Genomic DNA, 19,736 nt, shown 5'->3' with positions numbered 1-19,736 from the left:
ACTTTTTAAAGTCGAATTCGGCTTTAAAAAAATAAATTCGAAATTTCATTTGCAAGGTATTAAATATGATAAGTAAGTCGCACGGGCGCTTATTTTTACGCCGCATTAAAACGCATTCAAATAGAAAAAATGCATTTGCATGTATCTGTTCATACCGCAACGTTTTCCTTAAATTTTCCTTAGATAACGAAAACAGATTAAATGTGAAAGAAGTTTAGACTAAAATGGATCTTTAAGACTATAATATGTACACTTAACATATGTAAATAGCATTGACTATGTTATAACTTACAAATAAAATAAAAACTTAGTATGACGAAGGGTAGTTATAGATTTTATATATAACCTACTGTATAACCAACAATCATGTTTGACGCAGATTTAAGTTATATGAATTAAATTATTTCTTATGCGACTGAGGCACGAAATATTAAAGAATCAATTGTTAATTCTACTTGAATCCTTTCTAATTTTTCACGTTATTTAATTACAAAATCCAGTCATAAAATGTCAAAGTATCTACATGTACTTATTTCAGACCGTAAAAAATAAAATAGATATGATCTAAATTCCAAGTGAAGCAGGTACTTGTTACATTGTATACCTCCGTGTTGCTCCATATTTCGTTTGATGGAAAGCATTTTTAGGCTTTGTCCTCAGATGTCAAGAGTATTTAAAAACAGCTTACGACAGACCCTCCACAAAGGAGGTACTTATTGATAGTAACGCAGGCCTCTAAATGTTCTTCACATTTGATCTACAGCTTCAATTTACAATAATAAGATATTATATTTTTCCTTACATTTATTTGATGGTCTTGTTTTAATCAAATAATTTAATTTTCTTTATGATCAAAGAAAAGAAAATTATTCATGACATTTTTAGGGCAAAATGAACCGACATTCTAAACAATGTTAAGTAGAAAAATATTAATTTTATCAACTTACTACACTCTGCTTAGAATTTTATTTAGCTCGTTTTCAATTAGCTGCAGTTTCAATTGTCCTATATTTAAATTGAGTAGAGCCATGGCTGTTGGCCGACAATTAAACACGAACGCATATCTGAAGTGGGTTAAATGTACAACAGAGCACACTGTTGTATAAATCAAGCGAAACCATGCATTCTGCACTTGTTAATCTGCAGTTTGACGGTTAACAGTCAAACGGACACAAATAGCAGCCGCCGACGTCATAGCAACACGGACGATGCCCTCTTTATTGTCTAAAGTGTATAATTTATGCCCACAGCTACGAAAGCTAAGAAAACAATAACACGCAATCCTTCGCTGAATTTAATATGCTGAATATACGCAGAATAAATTCTCCAAGTACAAAACCATTGAACCGGAAAGGTTAACAGTACGTTCTAACCTTTTCTGTTTGTATTCAGAAATGCCGTTTGCAAATATTTAACATCGTCCATAATAACTGTACAATATATTCATTCAAATTATATTTACTGCCTCGTGGTTTCATTACAACGTAATTTACATTTATTTAATCTAATTTTACCATAAAAAAATTGTATTTTAGCACATTCTTCTGTCACTCCCACGTTATTTGGCGTCAAACTAAAATATCGAAACAGAAAATATAAATTATTCAGAATTGTATGTAGTACCTCTTGTTGTAAATATTGCGAACAATTTTCGTTATCCGTATAACTGGACTAAATACTTATCATACTAGATCCAAATTTTCCGTGTCACATATATTTTGTCTGGAATCTTGGATATAGTCCAGACCTTCGGTGGATCAGAACTAAATGTAGCCCGTGTAATGAACACTTTTCGTTATCTCGTGTCAGATAATACAGTCCAAGGAATAAAAAGGGCTTTAAATCATAGTTTTTAGTACTACCGATTGTTTTAATGGAGAACAGCTAAACAAGTGTATTCTAGCCAAGGGCAGTTCTAAAAAGACAAGGCTAAGATAGTTTGAATAGACATAAAGGGGAAGGAAGATTGTCAAATAAAATAACCTATACGTTGGGTAACTTTTTCGTGATAGATTTTCCTCTTTGATTACAATGGGGTCTTAATCGCAGGAGGTCATCATGCTGCCAATATAAATGTTATTTTTGTAAGCGCTTAATTTGTGTCATCGGGTCAGATCTGCAATATTACAATGGATTTCCACACATCTTTGCAAAAAATATATTTTTTCAGAGACTGAAAGGGATGGCATATGAACTTGTGTAGGTTTTACCGCAGTGAATACCAACAGTAATAGATACAAGTTATATTTAAAAATAATGGTGAGAGAGGTACCATCTTACTAAATATTGTAAGATGCTAAAATTTGGATGTTTGGATTGATGTTTTTTAAAAGGTATCTCCAGAACGGCTCAACTGATATCTCTGATTGTTAGAATATAGTCTGGAAGAACGAAGAGGCCACTATTTAAGTATTGTAAGACAACAGCTTTTTCTATGAAACGTAAAGAACTCAAACAACACTTATCATGACGTATTTATTAAATAAAAACGACCTCTTACGATCATTTTAATGTGCTTTTTTATTGTCGCCTAGTCAATGAAGGTTTTAATTGATCTTTCAAATCTTACTACTAAAGGGTATTTTATTGTGATACTTATATATATTTGCAATTCATTAAACTTCTACTTCTGTATACTTTGGATAATCTACTGTTATAGGATTGTATTTCATTATTTCTGTCACAGTAGACATATGAGACATCTTTTAGAAATAACGTTGAATAATAAGTAGCGACACGCAATATGAGTACCTATAATAGCGTACTGTCTTGCCAGCGGCAGTCTACGGGCGCTTTTCCTTGTAATAATGGAATACAAACATTGACAATAGTAAATGGTCCACAAATATCGGTGAGGAATGCTAACCTCGTCACTAACACTAGGGTCACAATGCTCCTTGGAACAAATGAGACGATACATATTTCTATTGCTAATACTTATGCTAATTATGCTACTGATTTATGCGTTAAATTTGATTTTTTTCTTTTAAATTAAGTTCTCAGTAAGTAAATAGATATTTCGGTTAAAATTCTCTTCCATGCAAATAAGCAGTTTAATTAGGATCATGGTTAAAGTAAAATGTTAGACTAACGACCACCGTTCCCTAGTTTGGCAAATTCCCGCCGCCATTGGGACTAAATGCTGATTACCGTCATTACCTTATATCAAACTAATTATGGACACGTATGACAAAGACGTTCCAATTCTTAAATTGGACTGAATTGAATTTGACTGCTTCAATCTTCCTAAGAGTAGTAATAATTTCCCGTTTTTTTTAATAAAAGTACAGTGCGTCAATAAGGCAATACAACGAAGGTTATTTGACCTTTCGGCCTCGTCAAATTCGTGATTCTTGTCACATCTCATATGATCGCCGTCCCCGGGCCACGGCGGTATCAGCATCACAGATTATCACCGACATTGACGCGCCACCCGCCCGAATGACAATCATTCATTTTATATTTCCGCTCCTTGAAAACGTCTTCAATGAGATTGTGTAACAACAACAAACTATAAATAATACACGCTCATTTATCTTTGGTTACAGTTGAAATGATTTTCGTAAACTTTTTACAAACTTTAAATATACATAAAACTTTCAGTTAATAAGTTGTATGTAGGTACTTTTGAAATTCACACCGGTCATCATTTCTAACAAGAAACATACTGTAGTTTATGTTTCTCAAAGCAAGCAAAAGCAATGAACAACAAAACCACATAACACTAAATCGAAAATTTACAAAACATTCAAATTATACGACCTTAACAACGAATTTACAAATATCATTCGAAGTCGGTAAATTTGTACCGAAACAAGGTATTTCTAGAGCTGAACGTTTATTACCTGGTTGGCAGGAAGCTACGATATCGACCCTGGCGGATATAGACTGCGTTTCCTTGCAGCCGAGCCGCCGCGATGCGATAGCTGTGCAGTGCAAGGCACATCCTTGCCGCGTACTGCCTACGCCAGGGGTACAGTACCTTTTTATATTTCGTATATTTCACAACAGATTCTTTAACAAGAAAGTATTAAATAAACTTATATATCTTATTTTTAAATGAATAAAACTAATTAATTCATCATACATGTACGACAAAATAATTGAAGTAACTAATAGTCTTTCTCGTTATCAATATGTCATGTAAAGCCATACAAAGTTCTGACGTTTTTTATTTAAGTCGACTCCTTCTGTTTGCTACCTCTGCAATAGACTGTAAACAAGTTCGTAACTCGAATGCGAATTGAATTTATTTAAATATAACCAATAATACCTTCTGTCTACTCGTGCATTTTCAGTATTGCAAAGCGAAATGATGACGTAATATAAATTTGTATGTGCATGATGTATTGTCATGAGTAATATATGAATAACGTATGTACGCGTTTATTTTTATAAACGACGAAGTCGCACTCGCAATAGCCTTTTTAACCGACTTCAAAAAGAAGGAGGTTATTTATAAACGAATCGAAACCCTTTCTACATCGTTCTAAATTATAGTTTAAAACGTTTACATGGATATTTATGACATTTTCGGCAACTTACCTTAAAGTAATCCTATTAGTTTGTCGATTTGCAACGCAGAGTATCTACCTATTTCAAATAGTCTTCCATCTTAGTTATTAGTGCCTATTGTAACTAAGGTTCTATACATAAAGACTGTGTTTTTTTTTTAATCTATATGTTAACCTACATCAACGCAGTCGGTATAAACTAGTTAATAGTGACGGAAAATATCGTTGCATCCAAAAAAGACTAGAGACGTCAAATCAAAATAGGTTAAGAAAATTAGAGCAAAAGGATTCGGAAGGTCGGAGAATTTCCAAATTATTTTACTAAGAGATCAAAACCGGATTTTATAAGATGACTAATTTAACTATATCATAATCGTTTCGTTATAACTTTATCTTTTGCTTGGTTACAGCACTGAAACAAAATTTGTAATTCTCCTGCTGAATTAGTTTAATTTGTGGCTAGCTGTAACTTTATCACTCATTGGCGTCTACAAATCAAAAGAAGTACGTGTTTATATCATTAAAAATATAACATGCGAGAGTTTAAAAAAATTATAAACAAAAGCAACGTTTTCCTACCTCCTCACCCTTTACAATAAAGTATATTTTTTTTAGAAAATTATTGTTATTAAATGAAATATTATAACAGCTTTATAAATATCTTACGAGCAATATACAAATATTGCATTAAATGCAGCCGACCTAGTGACCATTACCGTTTACCATGTAATTAATTTGTAGTTAACAAATTATTTGTTCATCATATAAGTTCGCCATGTTCATTATACGAGTATAAAGAGCCTTAGAAAAAAACCGAGTTGCAGTATAAAATAAACACCATATAAGTGGGTGCATCTTAATATGTTATATTTGTTGTTTACCAATTTGGCGTGTTGAAAATTAGTCCGAAAATTATAATGCTTATTTTCTATCTACTACCCTGTAAATTAACCATATCTCAATGTTGGATCTAGCCTCGTCATTTCCGCTTGGAGCACACATTCGACCTCCAAACTCAGCGGATCGCGTGCAATGGAGTAAAGCGGGTCCCTGACCCAGTGCAATGTCAATGTCGCCACATTAGGATCGCTGTACATGGACGACTTCAGTCGACGGCGGTTTTAAGAAGTCGGCGTGCTACTGGCAGCATTTTTAGCTGCAATGCTGTCGCTGGCAACTGCTTGGAGTTCATGATCCTTCACTTTTATATGTGCTCTTCTGCCGATGAATATTCACACTTGCGCTTAAACGAAAATAGCACGTACAGCTTCAAAAATTCTTTATGTACCTTTAACCGTGGATATCCACTGCCGAAACATTCGTACAAAAACAAATTGTTATCTTATGTTAAACTGTGTTAACAACACTTATGTATTCTATTGGCTTTAGCAGTCAAAACCCATGTTTATACCTAAAAAGCTGAGTTAAACAAACTGCCACCGATGTGTCAAATTACAATCTATATATATAAAAGAAAGTTGTGTTAGTTACACCATTTATAACTCAAGAACGGCTGAATCGATTTGACTGAAAATTGGTGGGCAGGTAGCTTAGAACCAGGAATAGGACATAGGATAATTTTTACCCCGTTTTCTTTTCTTTTTTTTTTTTTACTCCGCGCGGACGGAGTCGCGGGAAAAAGCTAGTTATACATAAATAAATATTTTACCCACAATATTACGTAATGTTTTTATTATTATATTTCACACAGACTGACAAAATTTAACAACAACCAACATATTTATAAGTGGATAAGGAAGAATGTAGAGATTGAGAAGTTAGTGGCCGAGCAAAACATCATTGGAGAGATAAAAGCGCACCGAGTCTGCTTGCCGGCCACTTGGAAAAAAATTAATGATGTTCGGGGTGTCAAACGTGCATACTTGAACGACCAAGTGGTCGGCGACGAGTTAGCCGTCCCAGGTATCCCTGGATAGATGAGATGGAGAAAGATCTTCACGGGCTCCAGGTCCGGGACTGGGTCGGAATGGCGAGGGATCGGGAAAATAGAGATTTTGTTGTTTGTGAAGGAAAGTCCCACTTCGAGTTACTGCATACTTGGTCATTTACCAGAGAAAATATTTAAATAAATTAAATTAAAGTTTTATATTTTTGTGTTTGTATTAAATAAATAAAAAAAACAGCAATGCAAAAAATGCACTGTTTTAAAAAAATCTTTTAATATATTTTATTTTTATTTTATTAGATGCTGACTATTCTTGAGTAACACAGGCAATATTTCATATTGTTTTAAATGTTTAGAAATATTAAAAAGGAACAGTCCGAAGTCAAAACGCGCTACTAGTTCGAACAAAACTCTTTCCAATCATCAAATATACATAAGTAAAATATCTTCCATATATTTTGTTCTATCTGTTGTATTACAAACCAATCCTTACACTCGAGATTAGTTAGATTACAATAAATTTATATTCTTGACCTATTTTGTTGTTTACGTTTTGGCATAAACACAGATGTTTAATGATGCTTGAGACAACATTACCTGGTTTATTTATACCTCGAATTATCTAGACATTTTCAACAAATGATTGAGAATTATATTTTTATAAGGTAAGTTAATGATTTAAGTACAAAGTCCATAAATCAGTGACCGGAGAGTAATTGACTAAGATGTAGTGCTTCTCGACAATGCAGGCGATCGGTACTAACGATGCTGTAGAAAATTCAGTTAGGCAACTTGAAGTAACCAACATTTACAGCATTTTTCTTGTAGTAAGTAAATAGGCAACAAACACAACAATCATGATAGAACGTAAAGATTTTGTGTTACTCACTTTGGTACTATATTAAAATATGAAAAGAAAATCTTTTTCAGTATTAATGAGACATTTTCTTGCACTCCTCTTATTTAATAAGGTATTTAAAATTTTGAACTTACTCTGATGTTGGCATTGCATCGTAAGTCGAGTTAAATTATTAGATATTAAAAAAAGTAATTTCAATAACATCACCTTCTTAAACCACATAGCAAATAAACTAATATCCCGTTGGTTTCTGAGACCAAAATACCTGTATAAACATATCGTCATCCCTGTCATTATATGTTTTAAACGGGAATTTTGGTCTCAGATACCCACTATAAGAGACATGTTTAATTTATGGACCGAAAAGGTTATATTATTGTAAAGGTCGAATTAACGACAGGTGGATGCCTATAGCCATGCTCACAGCTGGCCACACCTCGCCAAGGCCGCATTAAACTCCCACTTGAAACTAATAATAACAAATATATCAGGGGCCGAGTCTCTGAAACACTTCACTAGCAAAGACGCATGTCTATGTTCTTACAAAGTTATTAATCTCTAACCTGAGCTAAAACACATGTACAAATAATCTCTGTTTTAAGGAAAGCAAGAAGAAATATGTATTATCTTCTTTATATCATAAGGTGGCAAACGAGCAAACGGCCACTCGAATTCGCCGGAATAGCGAAGCGACCGCTTGCTAATGCACCGGGCGCGCCGGCCAATTCGTGCAACAGATATTGCTAGCGATTAAAATAAAAAATCTTAAATGAAAAAAAATTAGCTCACGTCTTCTAGAAAACCAAATGTCACTCATGACGTTTGCCTCGGAGGTTTCGTTGATCAAAACATGAAAGCTCTTTAGCTAAAATTTTAACTAAACTCATTATATTTCTATTATTTGTGAATAAATAAGTAATCTAAGATCATTTATCTAGTTATTTACATAAAAATAGTATGACATACCGCATGGCTGTGCATACAAATTATATCATTAGACGTATAATGGTCTAGGTTTTGAATTGTGTCCGAAATCAAAATATGTTCATGAACACAAATCTCTTCCCTCTCACATCTTTGTGTATTTTGTATAAGTTTTTGAAATGGTTAATTTAAAAGTGCCAAATGCATTTTAAAAATATCGTTTTTTTTTAAACGTTAATTTATAAATGCACTGTTCATACGTTGAAAAATGTCTATTTGATTTTTTCAGGCGCCCACACTTTTAGATTATTTTATATGAATTATGCACTTATATTATACAAAAATATGTAATTTCCGCCTATTTCTGTTTAGTTTTGTTTTTCAATCAGTTGTCTGTTCAAGTGAACAGGTAAAAATCTGATTATGTAAGTACATAACCTGATCTTCCAAGAGAAAAATAAATAAGTACGTCATATTCTTCAGTTATAAAATATCCGATTTACTAAAAGGAGTACAATTTGTTGAAGATATAAGATAAAGATAAAGGAGATTGTTGAGTCGCGTCACAGCGCCAGTCAACAGTATCGGAGGCAATTTAGTAGCTGTATTACATTTTGCCGCGAACGTGCTTTATCACACACGAACATCGACATGGAAATTTACCTTTTATTAAAAAAAATGCCTAAAAGGATTAAAATTCGACGAATACTTGGACGTTTTATTAATATTATTACACCTTCGATAGCTCAGTTGGTAGAGCGGTGGACTGTAGAGGCATAAACACGGTCATCCATAGGTCGCTGGTTCAAATCCGGCTCGAAGGAATTTCTTTTTTATCAGTAGTAAACAATAAACATGCCTTACCCATTTTATAACATCTTAAGACAACGACGTACGCTGCCCTATAAGTCAGCTAAAGTATAAATAGTAGAGGAAAAAGAAAAAAGTTAGGAGCATGATTACACCCTTTCCAATGGATAAGTATCCCATATTGCTGAAATTTTACTCTACTTATATTGCTATAATATTAAACTACGCGAATGGTTATAACTTTTAACCTATCCAATCAGCTACTTAGAACTAATTCCTATGGACGTCTGACTATCTATTGAGCTAGGGCAATATGGCAAGCGGTGCGATGTCCATAAATCAATCAGCGTGAGGTCGAGGGAAGACAAGACTGAGCCACGAGCCGCTGCGAAGGCTCGCCGGGAAATCGATGAGCCTCGCCTTCTGTAATAACTAAAACTCGACATCCCAAGGTTAAGGTCAAATAAATGCGCGCTGGAAAACTTATGCTGAATATTGAAAAAAAAAAACAAGGAATACTGTGAAATTTAGTCGATACGAGTCTGCACGATCCGCTTTTGCTTTCGAAGACGGCAAACTTAATACGGAATACGGAGGAATTCGTAAAGCTATAGTTATTGCCATAGTTATGGTCATAGTTAGCCAAGAAAAGTGACAATAGAAAGTTAAAAATGAAATGTGTATCAGGGGTGGTATGCCAGTCCGCACAGCTTCGAACGGCTCAGTGCGCGCCTCCGCAAGGCCGCTGCACATCAAAGCCCTTGCTCTGCTCCGATTATCCTTTACCACTTTGTTACTTATATTAGCATTTCATCGGAAAATAAATGATATCATTTCATTTCAATAAATTTAAATTTAAATAACCAAAATAACTTTAGTTCCAATTGCCACAATTATTGAAGGCGGATATAAACTTTTAAAATAAGTATGTAAACTAAATTTAATAAAATAATAGAATTTATAGAATTGTTGCTAAATATTAGGTCCTTACATATGAAATTGGCGTTTTTCGTACTGGCCACTTTAATCACGAATTTCTCCTCTTTGGTAAGGAATTCCAAATTCAAATTTGTACAGCTATAGACTCATGTATTTGTGGTTCGATGACCGTCATTCATTTGTTTTTTTTCTTCTGTTTTTTTCTGTTTGCGTCACTCATTTTACAAAATGGAAAACTTAAAATATCGCATTATTTACGAGTACGAGTTCCGCCGTGGCACTAGTGCTGCGGAAACGACTCGAAGGGTGAATGATGTGTATGGCGGTCGTGTTGCAAAAGAAAACACAGTTCGTTTTTGGTTCCAACGTTTTCGTTCTGGAAATTTCGATCTGCAGAACAAGCCCCGTGGACGGCCTGAGACTCAAGTTGATAATGAAGAGTTGAAGGCTATTGTGGAAGCGGATCCATCGCAAACCACGTCCGAGTTAGCTGCAGGCTGCGATGTTTATTTATTTATTTATTTATTTATTTATTTATTTTAGGAAGCCAACATATTACATGAAAGATGACAATCTAATAAAAAATGTTTATATCAAAGTACATTTTGTCATGTAATACACTTAAAGGCTAACACAACATTTTAACAAAATTATAATACAAAAACAGACAGAAAAACAGAAAACTTTAACATAGTAAATGAGTAAATAAGATAAATAACCTAAAAAACTCTTAAGGTGATTGATCTAAATTGAGAAAATAATCTTTAATTTTATTTTTTATAATTACACTTGAGTCTTTAAAGATGTCAATGTTGGATTGCTTATAAATTTTGTTATGATTGTTTGATATACGATTAAGTGGTGCTGATACTCCGGTATTGCTTTTGGATAGTCTAGTATTGAACAATTTATAATTTTTTAGTCTAGAATATGGTTTCGGAACTATATAAGAGATTTTACTAACAAGATTAGAAGAGCGTATTTTGTTGTTGACAATGCTATGCAATAATTTTATATCTAGTAATGTTCTACGGTTCTCTAAAGACAACATTTTGTAGTGACTCAGTCTTTCCTTGTACGTAGGTAGCTTATTTAATAGTTTATCTTTAAAAGTTATGTGTCTAATGAATTTTTTCTGAACCCTCTCTATTCTGTTTATGTACGTCTTATAATGCGGACTCCAGACTGCCGAACAGTATTCCATAGTACTAAGAATGAACGCGTTGAAAAGGATTATATTGGTTTGTGTGTTTTTAAAATCTTTGGTTACTCGCTTGATAAGCCCAAGAAATTTTAGACCCTTCTTAATAATATGATCAATATGAGTACCAAAGCTTAATTTACTGTCAATTAAAATGCCTAAATCACGAATTAAGGTTGTCTTTTGTATACTATTTTGGTTAATTTTATAATCTAACTCAAGGGGATGAATTTTTTTGTTGAATGAAATTTGATAGCATTTATCTTGATTTAGAGTCATTTTGTTAAGGTTGCACCAATCTACTAATCTATTTATATCCTCTTGAAGTAAATTTCCGTCAGCAGCAGTTTTTATTTCCTTGAAAATTTTTAAATCATCCGCGTAAAGAAGTACGTCACTATTTTGAAAACAATCTACTATGTCATTGATATATATATTAAATAAAATAGGTCCTAAATGCGATCCCTGCGGTACTCCGGAATGAATATTAACTTCATCAGACTGGAATCCATTTATAACTACTCTGAACTTTCTGTTCTTTAGGTAAGAAGTTAGCCAATTTAATAAGTTACCGTGGAAACCATATCGCTCTAGTTTTTTAATTAGAATTGATGGGTCCACAATATCAAACGCCCTGGAAAAGTCCGTATAGATCGCATCTACTTGCTCTCTGTTGTCTATAGATACGCTTATTTTATCAATAAACTCACAAAGGTTCGAGACAGTCGACTTTCCTTTCAGAAAACCGTGTTGCTTATCCGTTAAAAAAGATTTTAAATGCCAATTGATAAAAGGGCAAACAACTGCTTCGAATAGTTTAGAAAATATGGATAGTAATGAGACAGGCCTATACTTAGTAATGTCAGTTTTATCCCCCTTTTTGAAAACAGGAACCACTTTCGCCTCCTTCCAGACAGATGGAAAGTGCCCTTCCTTCAAAGAGGTGTTATATAAGTAACATAAAGGCACTGCTAAAGCTTTGGCACATTTTTTAACAAAAATCGATGGAATATTATCGGGACCAGATCCTTTAGTGCTATCAATGTTTCTCAACTTTGATTCAATTTCACCCAAACTAATAGAAATGTCTGATAACACTGACTGATTTATATCTTTGCAAGGGCTGTTGTGGTAAGCTGTATTAGAGTGATTTTTATACATACTGGAAAAATAATCAGCAAAGCTATTACATATATCTTGACCCACGGAAAAATTTTGTCCGTTATAATTCATACAGGAGGGGTATTCACTCCTGTTATTTCGCACTTGTTTTATGTAAGACCAGAAATATTTTGGATTTGAAACAATATTCTTTTCTATATTTTTTATATAATTATTATAGCAAGCTGCAATTAAATTTTTACATCTTTTACGTAGTAATTTAAAAGATATTTCGTCTAGCGGGTTTTTATATTTTTTGTATAGAACTCTGTACCTATTTTTCTCTTTTAATCTTTTAATTAAGTCTCTGGAATACCAATGTGGATAATGGTCGACTTTTCTCTTACATTTCCGTACATTAGAGTTTATTATTCCGCGTAACTTATCATAAAAGCATTCTGTCATTTCATCGATATTATTACATTCAGAAAATAGATTTGGCCAAGAGATATTATCAATCTCTTGGCAAATAACGTTGTAATCGGCGTTATGGAAATTCATTTTTTGTATCTCATTTGATTTCAAAAAAGAAGCATCATAATAATCAATTTTAAATTCAATAGCAGGATGGTGGCGATCCACTAAGCTCAAAGAATAAGAACTCTCAATTACTTCGCTAGCTACTAACTCGCTTTCATTATTTATTAATATTAAGTCTAATATTCTGTTAAATGAATTTTGTACGTGATTAAATTGGTTAAATCTGTTTTCAGATATAAAATCTATAAAATAATCTCCTGTGCGACTTTGATAGTTGATAGGATTTAGATAATTAACTTCACTATTTTGACTCCATTTAATATTAGGTAAATTAAAATCTCCTATTATAATTGTGTTCCTTTGCTCCTGAGCAATATTGGAAACATTATCACAAAAACTTTCCAGACATTCGTAAGTTAAAGGGGATGGCAAATAAACTCCGCATAATGATAGACTAAGCCTACTTGTTAACTCAATATTGATCCAAACATCCTCGTATTCACTTTCCCAATTTCTTAATCTATAACTTTTAAATTTTTTAGACACTGCTACCAAAACTCCTCCTCCTTCTCGTTTAGTATGTAAGATAGATGTTCCCCTATCACGTCTATATACTACATAACGATCATCTACGAATTCATTATTGTATATGCTTTCATCTAGCCAAGTTTCAGTTAACACAATCACATCAAAATCAGAATTTAAAATAGACCTATACACCTCATGAGTTTTTGTTTTTATACCTCTAATATTTTGATAAAAAACACTGATGTCATGCATCAATTACAAATTCGGTACGTTAAAAATATTTTTAAATTATGTAAAGTGAGATATTTGCACTAAACACACACTCAAGAAAAATTAAACCAATAATCGAAAAAGGAAACACAAAGTAAAAAGTTTAAGTAAGTTCATTAAGACACTCTAAGTTTTTGATGAGTTTGACATCACTGTGCGGCTCTTTTCTTATATAAATATTATTGTTTCTCGACCAGACGAATTGGTAGGAATTTTCTTTAGCAAAACGTCGAACAGATGCGTGTAGCGATTTGGCTTCCGGAGTAAGATGATCACATATATATATTGTTTTTTTTTCACCTCCTATTCTTATATGTGAAGTATTCAGTTTATTTAAAGGATTGGCTTTATTGAAATTGATAACCCTTCCTAAGAATTTATCTCTCAATAGGGGTGACGCAAATTTCACTAAAACCGTCCGCGGCCGATTGCTATCTTTGTTCATTTTAGCGATTCTGGTGCATTTCAAGATGTTGCCATTGTCCACATTTTCGCCAACTGTTCTACCTATTTCTTTTACAATATTGATTAAATTCTCATTCCTGTTTTCCGGCAAACAATGTATTTCTAAATTGCTTGCTCTTATTTCTTTCTCCATAATGGTCAGTCTTGAATTTTGTTGTATTTGATTTTGTCTAAGTGTTAGGATATCGGATTTTAGTATTGATATTTCTTGCATAGCCTCCTCCAATTTTCTTTGCTGATTATCGTACATCGACTGTAATATATCCATTTTATTTTTTATTTCTTGAATACAACTCAGCTCTTGTCTAATAGCCTTAATATCGGGGCTTATTGATTTATCCAAAAGTTGACTTATTTGCTGACTTATCAAGGTTATAATGGCTGGGTCTAAGGATACTTGAGGCCGATTTGGTGAAGAGCTGTATGGGTCGTCGCTTTTGCTGGCAGGCGATACCTCTGAGTCATCCGACTGGTTATTACTCAGACATGCCGAGCACTTGAATGCTTTAACGTTTTGTGAAGATTTCTTAAACGTGTTTACAGTAAAACCAACGCAATGGTAATGAAATGTAGCTGAGCATGTCAGGCACTTTATTTTATCTTTCAGAAGCAATGTGGCTTTGCAAGAAGAACAAAACATTTTTATATTTTTTAGTTGTTTTTAAGTTGTTACACTGTACACTGGAACCGTTTATGTTCCAAAGAAATAATAGTACGATGTAGGTAGACAAGAATCCTCGCTTACTACACTGTCAACTGTTATGGCCGTGCAAATTTCTGCCGCACAATTGAGGGTATTTACATGTTATCACAAATATTCCATAACGTTCATAATATTATATTCATGATTTATTTAGTAAATTTTATATTTTTCCGAACGAAACGAAACTCACTTTAACATTTACACTAATGGTTTGTTTTATTAGACTTCAACTTCACTTGAAATAGATTTAATTCGTAGGAGCGCACAATGTCGCGTTAACTGTCAACTGTCATATATGTTAGTGATAAAACTGTTTTAATTCACTTGAAGCAAATTGGGAAGATTAAAAAGCTTGAAAGGTGGGTACCTCACGAATTGACTGAAGCAAACCGGCAAACGCGCGTCGACTGTTGCGTTACATTACTAAACCGGCACAATAATGAAGGTATTTTAAACCGAATCATTACCTGTGATGAAAAATGGGTTCTTTACGATAATCGGAAGCGCTCAGCGCAACGGTTGGATCCTGGCCAGCCAGCCAAATCCTGCCCCAAGCGAAAATTAACCCCAAAAAAGTTACTTGTAAGCGTTTGGTGGACTAGTGCCGGTATTGTTCATTACAGTTTTCTCAAATCTGGCCAGACTATTACGGCTGATGTCTATTGTCAGCAATTGCAAACCATGATGGAAAAGCTAGCGGCTAAACAACCTAGGCTGGTCAATCGCTCCACGCCACTGCTGCTTCACGACAACGCTAGACCACACACTGCGCAACAGACGGCTACTAAATTAGAAGAGCTTCAATTGGAAAGTCTAAGACATCCTCCGTACTCCCCGGACCTTGCTCCAACAGATTACCATTTTTTTCGAAATTTGGATAACTTCTTGCAAGGGAAAAAATTCAACTCCGATGGGGCAGTCCAAATCGCCTTCAAAGATTTTATTGATTCCCGTCCGACTAGTTTTTTTAGTAAAGGGATCAATGAACTACCTATGAGATGGCAAAAGTGCATAGAAAATAATGGTTCATACTTTGAATAATTAAATATATTATATTAAAAAATATTCGACTTTTTGTTCCTCCCATACAAAACGCCAATTTCATATGTAAGGACCTAATATTAATATTATGGTACATAACAAGTAAGGAAGATTTAGTCAAAACGTAATAACATAAGCAAGTTCAATTGTTGGCCTCAGAATATGGTAAGAAACGAAGTTTGCATGTTATTTCGACTTTACTCCCAAGGCCATAGATGACGGAATCCAAACGAGGTTAGATTTAATATTTTGATAGATAGCAAGCAATTTGCAAGGCAAGACAACGAAATGAAATTCTATAACGGAATATTGATAGTTGAGACATGAAAAATTATAAAGTTTTCTAGTCATATTCGTCTGAAATATCTAAACTATAAACGATTGTACATGTTCGGGTAAGATTATGAACTCTGGAGATGTTTACAAGTGCTTTTACTAAGTAAAATTTATTACCCGGTAAATTTTTTATTTTTCTTTCCTTAGGTTATTTACTAACTAACTAGAATGTCTGTAACATTTTTAACACTTTTATAAAATCGCAGGATATTTAATAAACAAACAAAATGAAACACATCAAATGAAATATCATCCGTCTCAGATATCTTAGTTTTATATTGATAACAATTTAATCAGTAAAGACTCGCTCTTAGATTATTAATGTAGCAGAAATCACATCTCTATTTGTCGTGCAATTTATCCACACCATTAAGACAATTTCTTTCTCGTTTGAGTGCGCTGTAAGTTGTAACAATGCGCACAGTGAAAGGACTCGGACGATAAACAGCACATCCTATTGTCTTACACTATGAACAGACTAACAAAGCGAAGTGCATTGCGAATGTGGACGGAATTTCGCAAACGTATTTGTTTCGAAACTTTCAGTAAACCATTGTACATTTTTCAATAAAAAAAAGTGCCTATAACCAACTTTCACGCCAAATTGAAGTTGTGACAAACTTTTAAACATTTCTTTAATTCAAATAATCGAATTCATGTAGTTAAATGCACCTTCGATAGCTCAGTTGGTAGAGCGGTGGACTGTAGAGGTATTGATGCTGTCATCCATAGGTCGCTGGTTCAAATCCGGCTCGAAGGAATTCTATTTTGTTTTATTTAGAGTCTTATAAAAGTTTCTCTCTATTTGTTAAAGGTAAATATGTTACATAATATTAACTATTATTTTTCTATAACTTTATTTATAGTGAGTTATTAAAAGTACGTGATAATTATTGTTAAGAACATAACCATTTCTATAATTTAAAACGTGCAAGTGTACGATAAAACCGCTCCTGACGACAACTCGCTGTGCAGTGACGTAATAAACACAAGCGAGAAGCTCGCGGCAGTGTATCCTGTAGGAGACGTCCTCCCCGCAACTCTCAGATCCTCCGGGAGAACCATTCAACCACCGGCAAGACAAAAGCTCGCTTTCCGCACCGCGATATGTGAAATGCTTAAATGTTGTTCGCTATTCAACTCTCTATGAAACTACGAAGTGAACCAACGTGCATAGAAAAATGTGTTATGTTTTTCCTAGTGTTGATTTTGAATTCAAATCATAAGCATTCTATAAATATAAGTCATCAATAATAATAGTGTTAGAAAAAGTAGCTTTCAGTCGATATCACTTGGAAATTTATATGAAAAAATATATTTCTTTCAACAACCGATTATATTTTTGAATCCTATAAATTCCTATTTGAGATTAACCTTAAAATATCATATAAATGCAGGCGAGGCACGAGCTGGAGCGATGCGATCGGCGAGGTCGCTGCACATCAAAGTATCTAACCTCACTTCGTTATCCGTCCCGGCGAACAAGAATACACGCTTCTCATCTGTATATAATGCAAAATTATATTTGATTGATGTTATTAATTTGATATTTTCTCTTCAAATAATAATTAATTCAGGTCAAAATTTGCCTAGATTCGTAAAGTATATTTTTATTCAATCAATTTCTATACGTAACCGTTGGTTTCCGCTGCAGAAATTCCTCTCGTTCTCTTTAAATATAACAGATATTAAAATATATACGATTACTTACACAGTAAATCAGTCTTTATTTTTAGTGCATTTGTTTACGCTACTCATATCAGGCAATTGTAGGCGGTGCACTCTGGTTTGTTTATCAATAATGTTACAACCAATGCAGTAGCGGCTATTTCTATATCTTATTAATTTTGTCTGCATTTAATTTAAACGCAATCTAGGATTGTTAACATATTAGTTGTAGATAAACAGTAAAACGTGTTGGTGTGAGAATAACATTGAACAGCTTAAAGTAATTTATATTTTAAATGTGTTAACTAGATGAATACCAGAGTCGGTTGCATCCTTTTAATGCATTCTTGTATGTATGCAATGCATCATAGCCTTTTAATACATTTTTTCCTATTTACAACTAAAATCTTTGTATTTGTTCTTTCAAAAACTGATCCTGTATCAACAATTCAACAAAACATACATAATCTCAAAGGCAGTAGGTTAATGAGTTTCGTCACTGTATTTGCCAGGAGCGGTGTCTTTTTACCTCGTCATATGGATTTGCTCCTGGCGTCTCATTTATTTTCCTCCCTTCAATGCAGGTCCTAGAGAGCAATAACCTAGCAAAGGAGAACGTACATTCCGTTTCATTCGTTATTCTAATCGATGTTAGGGATTTTAAGAAACTTCAAATTTATTTCTAAAAATGTAGTCTCTGAAATAATTGATTGACATAAATTGAGGGATTTCTTAATGAAATATTAAGCAAACTTCATAGTATAAAAGATACCTTCTTTTAGCAGATGTTTTGTGACCAGCAAAGTCATCATCAACAACTATTATGCACAGTAGGAAACAAAATAAAAAGAAAAAGAACATGCTCACGACATGATAAGCATAGAGGCTAAAGCGAAGGTGAAATGTTGAGGTTCTACAATATTTTTAGATAAAACTACTGTGTGTTACGTGAATAAAATGAAGGCAGTATACCGCGGGTCTGTTTACAGCCAAATGATTACAAAAATGTGCTCGTTAGCAGTAACAACTGACATTTTCTCTTGAGATAGTTTCTAGCGTAGTTACTTTGTAAGTAATAGTAGTTTTTGTTATGTAATACGCTTTCTTAATTAATATAAATAGTTCTTATAAACAATAGTCAAACAATAAAAGTTACAGTATAATCGATTTTACTTTTTTTTATTTAAGAAGTGGTAAATAGAACGTTGGAAACTAAAGTCCTTGTTGAAAGTGGATTAACGACTGCAAAAATAAACTTTATTGGCCTAACTGAAGTGTATAAAAAATGAGAAAGTTCCAGAAAATGTTAATAAGTTTTAGAAATTGTTAATAATAGTAGTGTCGTCTCGTCTGACTTGAAGTGAACTTTTATGATTTCCAGGCTAAAAGTGTTTTATAGGCTAGAGGCATTCAGCGTGAGCCCTTGCTACTTGACGGCCGACGGACTGTAGTAAAACATTAATTAGAGAGAAAACTTGCTAGCTTCATACTTGAAGCTTGAAGGGAGAAGAATTACTTGTTTATTAGTAAGCTAAGTTACCTAAAGCAGTCATTATTATTATTAGCAATTATATATTTAGTCTTTTTGAAAAACATAAAACGGTGGATATGTAAAAATTGCTTCCTTGTAAGGTCGTAGTACCACTCATAAATCAATATAAACATTTGAAATTTTCACATGATGTTTTTTTTTAAAAGCTTTCAATGAAGTATAAACTTATAAAAGGTTATAAATAAACCTAACAAACGTTTGTCATTAAAATTGACTCCTGGTGGCGATGTATCAAAACTTTCGATTATTTAAAGACCACATAATCTAAAACCTACAAACAATATAATGGCTAGTCTCTCGGTGTTTTACAGGCTGTCATTTGGGGAGTTTGGGCAGGAATTACATGATATAATTCTACCATTGAATGTGTAGACATATG

At 33.4% G+C, this 19,736-nt stretch overlaps 2 non-coding genes across 2 annotated transcripts; both read left to right on the top strand.

The window, feature by feature from the left end:
- Positions 1–8,938: 8,938 nt before the first annotated feature.
- Positions 8,939–9,027, top strand: Trnay-gua. The gene is given in 2 exon segments: positions 8,939–8,975; positions 8,992–9,027. It is a non-coding gene; the product is annotated as a tRNA-Tyr (tRNA).
- Positions 9,028–16,808: 7,781 nt separating this feature from the next.
- Trnay-gua lies at positions 16,809–16,897 on the top strand. The gene is given in 2 exon segments: positions 16,809–16,845; positions 16,862–16,897. It is a non-coding gene; the product is annotated as a tRNA-Tyr (tRNA).
- The last annotated feature ends 2,839 nt before the right edge of the window (positions 16,898–19,736 follow it).

This window comes from Papilio machaon, chromosome 4 (genome assembly GCF_912999745.1).
Source record: "Papilio machaon chromosome 4, ilPapMach1.1, whole genome shotgun sequence".
Classification (NCBI taxonomy): domain Eukaryota; kingdom Metazoa; phylum Arthropoda; class Insecta; order Lepidoptera; family Papilionidae; genus Papilio; species Papilio machaon.
The sequence above is the reverse complement of the archived record's forward strand: the minus strand, read 5'-3'. Positions and strand labels throughout refer to the sequence as shown.